Here is a 9401-nt window from a genome sequence, read left to right as displayed (position 1 = left end):
GCTGACCTTGACCATGTCGACTCAGTTTCATTCCCTGACAGGACTATCAGCCTAAGGACTGAATGTCCTGCAGACACCTTTCAGAACAGCATCAGATGGCTGAAGAAGTTTAAACCCCCAAAGAAGAGCCCCTGCTTGGTTCCCAGCACAGTTGCATAGTTCAGGGTCCTTGGTAGCTTTCTATTCCTGGAGCCCACTCTCATGCTCACACCGATGAGAACATCTCCCTTTTGCTTCCATTTTCCCCACTTCACTCTTCTCTTAGTGGGAGAAGCAACTTTAAAGCATGGGAGAGACAGACAGAGAGAGCATGACGCCCTATAATCCAACAAGTCAACTTCCCGAGCTCAAACATGAACTGATTTTTTTTTCTTCCCTCGCCTTATAAAAAAGAAATTGACTTTTGTTTGGAGTTTGTGAAAAGTGGGACTCGGGGCCCAGTCAATGGGGCTCCCCGCGGCGCGGGCTGAGTGGAGCCATCTCGAACCAGTCAGCCGCGGCACCAATTAATCCGCTCTTTGTCACAGCCCCGGCCTCAGCAGCAGCGGCAGCAGTAGCAGCAACACATTTGGCCATTGTTCAGACCTTCATGCAACGGGATTTACCCTTTCAAAGAGGCAGTTTTGTCCCAAAGAGTTCGAGCGGAAGTTTCTCACTGACAATTTGCCCCAAATAGATAGATTTGTCAGCAGCAACCTTTAAAAGCAAAAAGCCATGGAGGAAAAAGGGGAGAAAAAGAAGTGTGGGGGGAAGAGCAAGTGCATCCTTGTCCGTCTGTCTGTCTGGAAGCCTGTCCTGAGCAGGTACAGAAGGACGAAATGGCATTGATGGGGGCTCTTGTTCATCTCAAGGCAGATGTAGCAAGGGAGCTAACAAGCTCCCAGGCTGTTGTATAGCAGCTCTGACTTCTGAAAGCCTTTCAGGGAACTTCTTTTACATGGCATTGTCATGCCTGCTACACAGCAATGTGCTAGGCTGGCCAGGGTTTCTCAGCCTCAAATACTCCAGCAGCAGCTCAACCTTGAGAGGAGCAGGCTTCATTCTCTATGGTCTTACCACCAAAAACTGCATTTAAGCCAATGCAAGAATTATTTTGCAAAGAGGCTTGTGTACCTTTTCCTATGCACAGTGCAGTGGGGGTCATATTCTAGGCAGGAAAAGGGGAAACAAACACATGTGTGTTTCCCACACTGATGCTGCTGCGCTCCTTGTGGGTAAGCCCTTCCTACGTCAAGGTCTGTTTGCACGGACAGAGTCAAACCTGCTCTGTTGCAAACTGCAGCTATTCACAGGCACTGCTCTTGCTCCCACCCTCAGAGCATAGCCCTGCCCAATATCCCTGGCTTATGCATGGAACCTCCTCTTCCCCACAAAACTTCCAAAACCAGAACAGGAACGTGTGCAGGAAACTCTCCACAGCGTGGATTCCAGCAGATCCACATCCATATACAGACAGACTCTTCCAGCCTTGCTCTCACAATGGAGACCAGCAACTGGGATGTTCCAAATCTCTCTAATAGCATAAATTTTGGAACAAAATGGAAAAATATGCCTACACTCACCTGTGACTCCACCTTCTATTACACCCGCTGGGCAGGTGGGGAGATGAGGGGCTAGCACATTCCTGTGAGCACCACGGTGCTGAAATCTAGAGCCCTGTTTTTCCCTAGGAAGGGTTAGGAAAGGTTGTTCAACCTGACATGGATTGCCTTTTGCATATGAAAAACCATCATCTAATCACCTACATAGAAAGTATAGCCTGCTCTTCCCCAGAGGCCTTTGCATGGCAAAGGAGCCAAATTCATGGGAGAACAAGTGGTTCTGCTGCAGTCTTAGTGCTTATCTGCTGCCACTCAGGCAGTCTGGCTGCCCAAACTAAGCTGAAGAAATTCAGTTTGCTCATGTAGATCTGCTACAACCATCTGACCAAAAGGAGGGCATGAGAAATGGATGCAAGGCAGCTACGTAGCCCTAAAACTTTGAAACAAACTCTGGAAACTCCATTGCTGGGTGACAGGCGGCCCAATACTTCTGTCACAGTATTTTGTCTCGCTGTATCTAAAATGGAGTTTATCTACGTTACTCAAAGAACCTCATTGTTTGAGTATAGCCCAGCCCACTGTTGTTTACTTGATGGCATTCCCAAGGCATTTCCTGAAAGACAGAGATATGAAGACTGAGTTTAAACTGACATCAAAAATATCACCAGCCTGCTTTTTACCCACCAAGCTCCCCTAAGCCTGCTTACACCTGCTTTTGGAAAGGGAAAAAGGCACAAGTGGCTGCAACCTAATTGTAACTCAACCTGAAGCAGGGTTTCACTATTAGGTTAGGTCTGTTCCAAGTGATTTGTTTTCCAAGAGAACTAGAATGCTTTGAGTTAAAACTGAAACTGACTTAAAAGTCTGAGTTAAAACAGAAACATTGGGCTCCACACGTCAAGATATATCCACACCAATGGGTGTCATGTTCTAGGTTCTCACGATAGGGGACAAAGAGTTGCAGAGCAGCAGCATCCTCAGTCCCAGAAGGCAGATGTAGGAGCTAAGACCTTCCCCATTTGCAGAAGAATTTTAAGAGACCATAAGGGCAGGTGAGGAAGGATGGACACAGCTTGCAATGGTACAGTGCACTGAGATGAGCTGAAAGTCAAGCAGTACAATGGCAAATACATGCAAACACAGCTTTCTCCATATGGCATCTCTCCAGTGGAGGCCTCACTCCCTAAACTGTCATGGAAATGCATATGTAAATTACCATTTGTTCTTTCCTGGCATGGGAGGAACACTGATACCAGGGACAATGTTATTCCTGAGGAAGCTTAGCTGTCTCACCTTTTATTCCCTTTGCATGATTGGCCCTGGTTATCAATCAAATTTATGGGATTCCCAAGACCAAAACTCTTCTTCCTTTAGTAATAATTTTGCTTGTGATTTTCAATAAAAGAAAAGAAACACTACTGGATATGACAAAAAAATATTCTACCAGCTACAATGTGCTTACCATGTGTATAGTAAAAAGAAGAGAAGAAGATCACATTTCCTCTGTTTGTCTGTCAGGTTCTAAATCCCAGCAACCTCATGCCAGCAAAAGGGTTGTCTGGATTTTGGCAACATCAGCCAACACTGACTGCAATGACAATATATAGAAAATTTAAATAAGAATCAAACAAATGCTCCTGACAGTACAAAACTGGTTGATCAAGGAAGGTTTGTAACAACTTCCCATATGTATCTGCAGCAAAATTACAGTGTTTGGATCACTCTTGGGGTTTCCTAAGCATCATGATTTACCATGGAGCATAATCTCTGCACTTTTGGTTGGAATAAAACCATTGTTGAGCAATAATCTGTACATTGGATTTTTACTGATTTTGCTAAGTGGTCTGCCACACAGCTTTGCTTACCAGTGTCAGCACTGTCGCAAAAGAGTAATTATGAAAAGCAGTTAAGGTAAGCATTACTAGTTGTTATTAATCCACAAGCACCATTCCATGGTGGATTGGCATCCATGCCAAGTCTCAGAGTTTTTGATTCAGTGCTTCAACACTTTGCGCTCTGTGCTGCAGCATGAAGGATGAAGTCACAAGGTAAAAACAGAGCCATGCTTCATAAAAAAGAGGGACACAGAGATAGTGGATCAGACCTCACCTGAGAGATATCATCTCCTATATACATGCACCTGTAATTCCCTGATATTTATGGTGATAAAATGTTTTTTTTTATAATTGCAGCAAAACCGTATCTGGCAAAATCATCTGAGGGCATGAGTAAAAATATCTGAAGTCTCATTTAAGAGCACTTAGAGCTCAGAATCCATGGGTTGGTAGCATCTGAGTGCCCCACACTGAAGAAAGCACTCCATGCACCAGGGTTTCTAAACCACCAAAATATATCACAAGTTCAAGGATATGCATTGAATTTTAATGGTGAAATCTTAGTTGAGGACTGACAGGACTCTTCCAGTCAGATAGGCTGCCTAAAACTTTGATTGTTCATGTCACATTTTCAGCTCTTGTGCACCCCAGCAATCCTGACGAAGTTGGTTAAAATACTACTTATTTCATATTTACGAGGGAAGACTGCAGGATCAGAATTAATTCAATTTGCAGAGGAACATGGCAGACTTCTGCTTTCCCTTTTCTTAGAGGAAAAAGTGCTAGATTTTTGTTACACAGGCTCAAGCCACTGGTTTTGCAAGCTCACCATCTTGCTCTCATCAATATCTAAAATCTCAAAAGGCAGAAAACCCCAACCAACCTCATAATACATTTAGCTAATTACAGAGTGATGCATATTGTGCTCTCCTCTGCTTGGACTTGCCTCTAATTCCTCTGCCTTGTAAGGATACTTCTGTGACCTATATTTTATGAAGCTACAGATGAAGCAAGCCTGTCTATAATTTTCTTAGTCAATCATTAAACTGTACATATCTACTTAAAAATCTCTCTGCACCAACTGACTCAATAGTTTCAAGCAGCACTGAATATGATATGCTGATTCAATGCTGCATCTGGAAGTATTTATTGTTGTTGTTTTTAAATTCGTTTCCCAAAATAGATACCACAGATCTAGTCTCCAGTCAAAATCAAGAGATATAGATAAATTGAAATCAATGGAGCTGAGCCATTATATTGCCAACCAGAAATACAGCCCTTCCTGAGAGCATTCTTTGCTGCCACTAACAGTATTTTTTGCAATTGCCTCAAAGGTCAGCTTGTTAATAGGCTTCCAGAGCAAAATTTGGGAGACCAGTGTACCACAGAAATTATTACATTGAAAGGACTATCAATCAGGGTCATAGCTGAGGCAAGTCTTTCCTATGTACACCCAAGTATTTAGGATACAGCCAGAGCTATTTGTTTGCTATACTGATAAAATTATTTTTAAATGTTACAGCATAGCTCCAAGATGTATTTATTCCTTGAGTCAGAATTCTTTAGCTGACAAATTAAAACTGTTAAAGACCAATTTTATTTTAAGATTTCTTTTATTGGGTTTATAATATATTTATTTGCCCTCTGATTTGGACTTTTCACTTCTTTTTATACAGCTGTGTTTCTGCCAGCTTCAGTATTGATACTGTCTTTTGTGTTCATGTCAGGATAACTAAAATGAGGCCGTTTCTCTCTAAATTAGATTGCAGCTGTTGCTACATCATTGGCTTATTACGACACACTGATTTATATCTAACTAGCAAACTAACAAATAAGTCAAGTTACTAACTAGAGCCGCTTTGTTAAGCGCTTGTCTGGCATTGTCTAGATGGGATCAGGTACCAATGTAGGCGTATAAGCCAAGCCTGACATATCCCTTTCAAAGGCATACGTGATTAATGGGGCATTTCATTGCTGCAAGTGAACTCAGGCTTGTTCCACCCCTGAATACAAGTATTGAGGAGAAGTGCCATGACTTACAGCGATACTCTTTTCCCCAGTTATCTCTCTTAGGTATAAATTTCCCTGCTATTCTGCACAATGCTTGTGTGCACTTATCAGATGCACATGTGGAAATTGAGCTGTATGGTCGCTGCTGCTCGCAGCCATTATCTTACTTAACCGAGCACGCACACGCACAAGGGAGAAACTCGCCGCTTTTTAACTGGCATCTGCAGGGAACACGGGTGTTCCCCAGAGCTTTGCTGGATAAATTACCCCACATGGAGGATGCACTGGGATCTGTTCAAGCCCAAACCTGTCAGAGGTAACTGGTACATTCACTGTGGGACACCTCAGCATGCAGAGATGGAACATATAGTGCCACCAGCTCAGGGAAAGTCATCCCCAGCTGCAGCCAGAAGGCGGTTTTGCTTTACAGAGGGTACCTGAGCACAAGGAAATCCATCTTGCACCAGGAGAGAGGGAGTGCTCACAGGACAAACTTCACCAGATCATCTATCTGTGCCTTGGATTTTCACATTTTAGGGAAAAAGCTTCTTCTTAATTCACCTGGAGAAAATTCACAGCACCAAACTCGGATGTATTTTTGTTTTGTTATGGATTTTGTTAGTTAGCTGGGGCTCTCAGCATGATCCTGCAGCCTGGAAGGCACCTGGCCCCAGGGCACCCATGGTGGCTGCTGGGGCAGCTGCCACAAAGCATCCTCAGCCACCAGGATCAGCTATGTTAGGTGTGGGAGGGGGTTAGCCCCAGCCAGCATCTCAGCCCCACGCAGCCACTTGCCCACTCCCACACAGTGGAGCACAGGAGGGAATGGGAAGAGAAAAACTGAGAAAATTCATGGGCCGAGATAAAGACAGTTTAGTAGGTGAAGCAAAAGCCATGCACGTGAGCAAAGCAAAACAAGGAATTCATTCACTGCTTCCCATGGGCAGGCAGGTGTTCAGCCATCCCCAGGAAAGCAGGGCCACATCACACATAACAGTGACTTGGGAAGGCAAATGCCATCACTCCAAACATCCTGCCCTTTCTCCTTCCTCCCCAGCTTTATATGATGCCATATGGTTTGGAATATCCCTTTAGTCTGTTGGGGTCAGCTGTCTTGGGTGTGTCACCTCCCAGCTCCTCGCACACCCCCACCCGCTCTCTGGTGGGATGGGGTGAGAGGCTGAAAAGGCCTTGACTTTGTGTAAATGCTGCTCAGCAGTAATGAAAACATCGCTGTGTTATCAACACTGTTTCCAGCACAAATCCAAAACACATGTCTGTGCCAGCTCCTGTGAAGAAGATTACTTACCTTGGCCAAAATCAGCACAGTGAGCTGGCCCAGGAAGGACAAGAGGAGGGCCAATGCCACCACTGCCAGTTGTACAGTGCAGGGCCCTCCCAGGAACTCATCCGTGGGGCAGGGGCTTTGCAAGGAAAACTCAATACCTCAAAAGAGCTTGTTAAGTGCATTTCCACACAGGGAGCAGCCCGAGCTGGGCACCAAGCACAGCCATGTCACAGACCAGGAGTGTGGTGGGACAGCCAAGGAGCAGCATGGTCCCTTCAGCAGCTTTCGCAGTGATGCTGCCCATCCATCTGCCTGCAGGGGGATACAGAGAAGGGATTTGTGATGGTACCACAAAAACTGTGACCTACAAAGAAGGGAAGGACCTTAGATTTCTGGTATGATTTGAAAGAACTAAACCCTGAAGGTATTTATGCTGCAAGGGTGCTGCTGTACTCAACTCCCTGCATAGGGCTGCCTAGGGCACCAAGGGACATCTCTGGATATCACCCAGCACATGCACCAAAGGAGGGGAGTGGAGACAGCTTCTCAAGTATCCCAAAGCAAGAGTAGCTCCTCCTTCCAGGAGAAAATAGCTCTATCCTTTCCCTCCTTATCACCTTTCCAAGAAAACAGGTATGTTAGATTTGCCTAATCTTACCCACCTGCTTCCTGTTGAGAGAAACCAATGAAAACTGCACTTTTATATATTCTGCAGCTCTGCTGCTATATCCACACACCTCTGGCATCTTAATTTTTTTCCTCACCTGACCTTCTTCACTTTTTCATTTTTTTGCTTTTATTCACTGAAGACCTTTTGGCTCTCCATCCAAAGACCAGAGGAGAAAAGCAAGATAAAGGCAGAAGGAGTGCTGTACTTGAAGATGGGTCACACATTGGATTTTTATTGCTGCTAATACTCCAAGAAAAGAAAAGATACCTGGCAAGAGACCATGGCACAATGCTGAGAAATGTCACCATGTACCAGTAATCAGAGTCCAGGGTCCTGAAGGAGATACACTTGGAAGGGAACACATGCCGTTCCCTGTCACAGGATTGACAACTATTTGTACCTCCAAGGCAGTACAAGGAGACAGTAAATTTCATTGCTGTATTAGTATCTTCTGTATATGTAGACCTGCTTAATAAACAAAATCTGTTTAACCCAACAGACAGCTAAACACCATATAGCTGTTCATTTACTGCCAGCACAGTGGGGTGAGGAAGAGAATCAAAATAAAAGGTAAAACATGTGGGCTAAGATAAAGGCAGCTTAAAGAAACAGAAAAGGAAGGGAATATAATATAATGATAAAAGGGTATACAGTGAAAGTGATGGACAATTGCTCACCATCAGCTTACTGCTGCCCAGCCAGTCCTCTCGCCATCTCCCCCCAGCTTTTTTGCTCAGCATGATGCTGTATGATATGGGATATACCTATGGCCAGTTTGGGGCTGTTGTCCCAGCAGCATCCCCTCCCATCTTCTTGCACATCCCAGCCTAGTCTCTGGCAGGGCAGTATGAGAAGCTGAAAAATCCTTGACTTAGTATAAGCACTGCTCAGCAACAACTAAAACATCAGTGTGTTATCAACATTATTCTCACCCTAAATCCCAAACACAGCGTTATGCCAGCTACTATGAAGAAAATTAACTATTAATCCATCAAAAACCAGGACAATAATGGTAAATGTTAAATGGCAATAATAGTAATCATTACAAATGCTAAATGTTAACTGTAATTTCTCACCTTTTGAAAGCTGAAATACCTTTTGTCCAAATGGCCCTGGAAACAGCTTTGATAGAACCTGCAGCAAAAAGCTGGAGGTGGGAGGGAACTCTTCCCTGTACTCTTGGAAGTACTCTTGCCTTCATTTTCAGGACTGATATATCTCCGTCCATTACAGAAACCACAGGAAAGGCTCTGAAAAGACAAAGGACAAACCTCAGCCAGTACAGGTTTACAAAGCAATGCCAGGCACAGCCCAGGGAACTGGGAAGGGCTGATGGTTTGCTCTCTCCACACCAACTGCAACCCCAGCCCACACGCAGAGCCAGCTTTGGGTGTCTGGGTTATGTTAGTGGAGTTTTGGGTGGAGAGGTGAGATGTTTGAGCTCTTCTCTTTTTTCTCTTGGCAGAGCCTGATGCTGTACATGGGAGGGAAAGCCCTGCCTGCATTCAGAGCAGCCTCTCTCAGGTGCACCTGAAACCCATGGACATGGTCTGATCAGCCTTTGCAGTGTTTTTGAGGTGGCTTCAACACAAACAACTGTGGCTGCTATAAGGCCAAAGATCTGCCTCTCTAGAGCAGGGGATGCCCGGGGCCAGATTTGGGCCCTGCTGCCATTTAATCCTCTTTCTTTTGGCCTTCAGACCTTGCTAATGCAGTATCTCCTTCCCTGTTGCTTTTCACATTGCTCAAGGAGGTGAACTTTTCCCTGCCTCCCTGGAAGCAGATTTGGAGTGAATTTGTCTGCATTCCCTGATCCACCAGTTTCTTTGCTTTTTGAGATCTCCCTGAGCAACTTCCCAGTCCTCTGGACTGTGTCCCACAGTGTTAGGCAGGACCAGGCTTGTCCTGGTTCAAGGCTTCCTTCTGTGTTGTGGACACACTGGTCTTGTGGGGAGCAAAGAGCAGAAAGTCACTGGGATTCCAGCGCTGCCCAGAGTCATGCAGCCCTGCAACACACTTACAGTATCAGCACAAGAGGAATCACCCATAACCTGAGA

The sequence above is a fragment of the Vidua macroura genome, chromosome 3 (genome assembly GCF_024509145.1).
Source record: "Vidua macroura isolate BioBank_ID:100142 chromosome 3, ASM2450914v1, whole genome shotgun sequence".
NCBI classification, from domain to species: domain Eukaryota; kingdom Metazoa; phylum Chordata; class Aves; order Passeriformes; family Viduidae; genus Vidua; species Vidua macroura.
Note: the sequence above shows the minus strand (reverse complement) of the source record.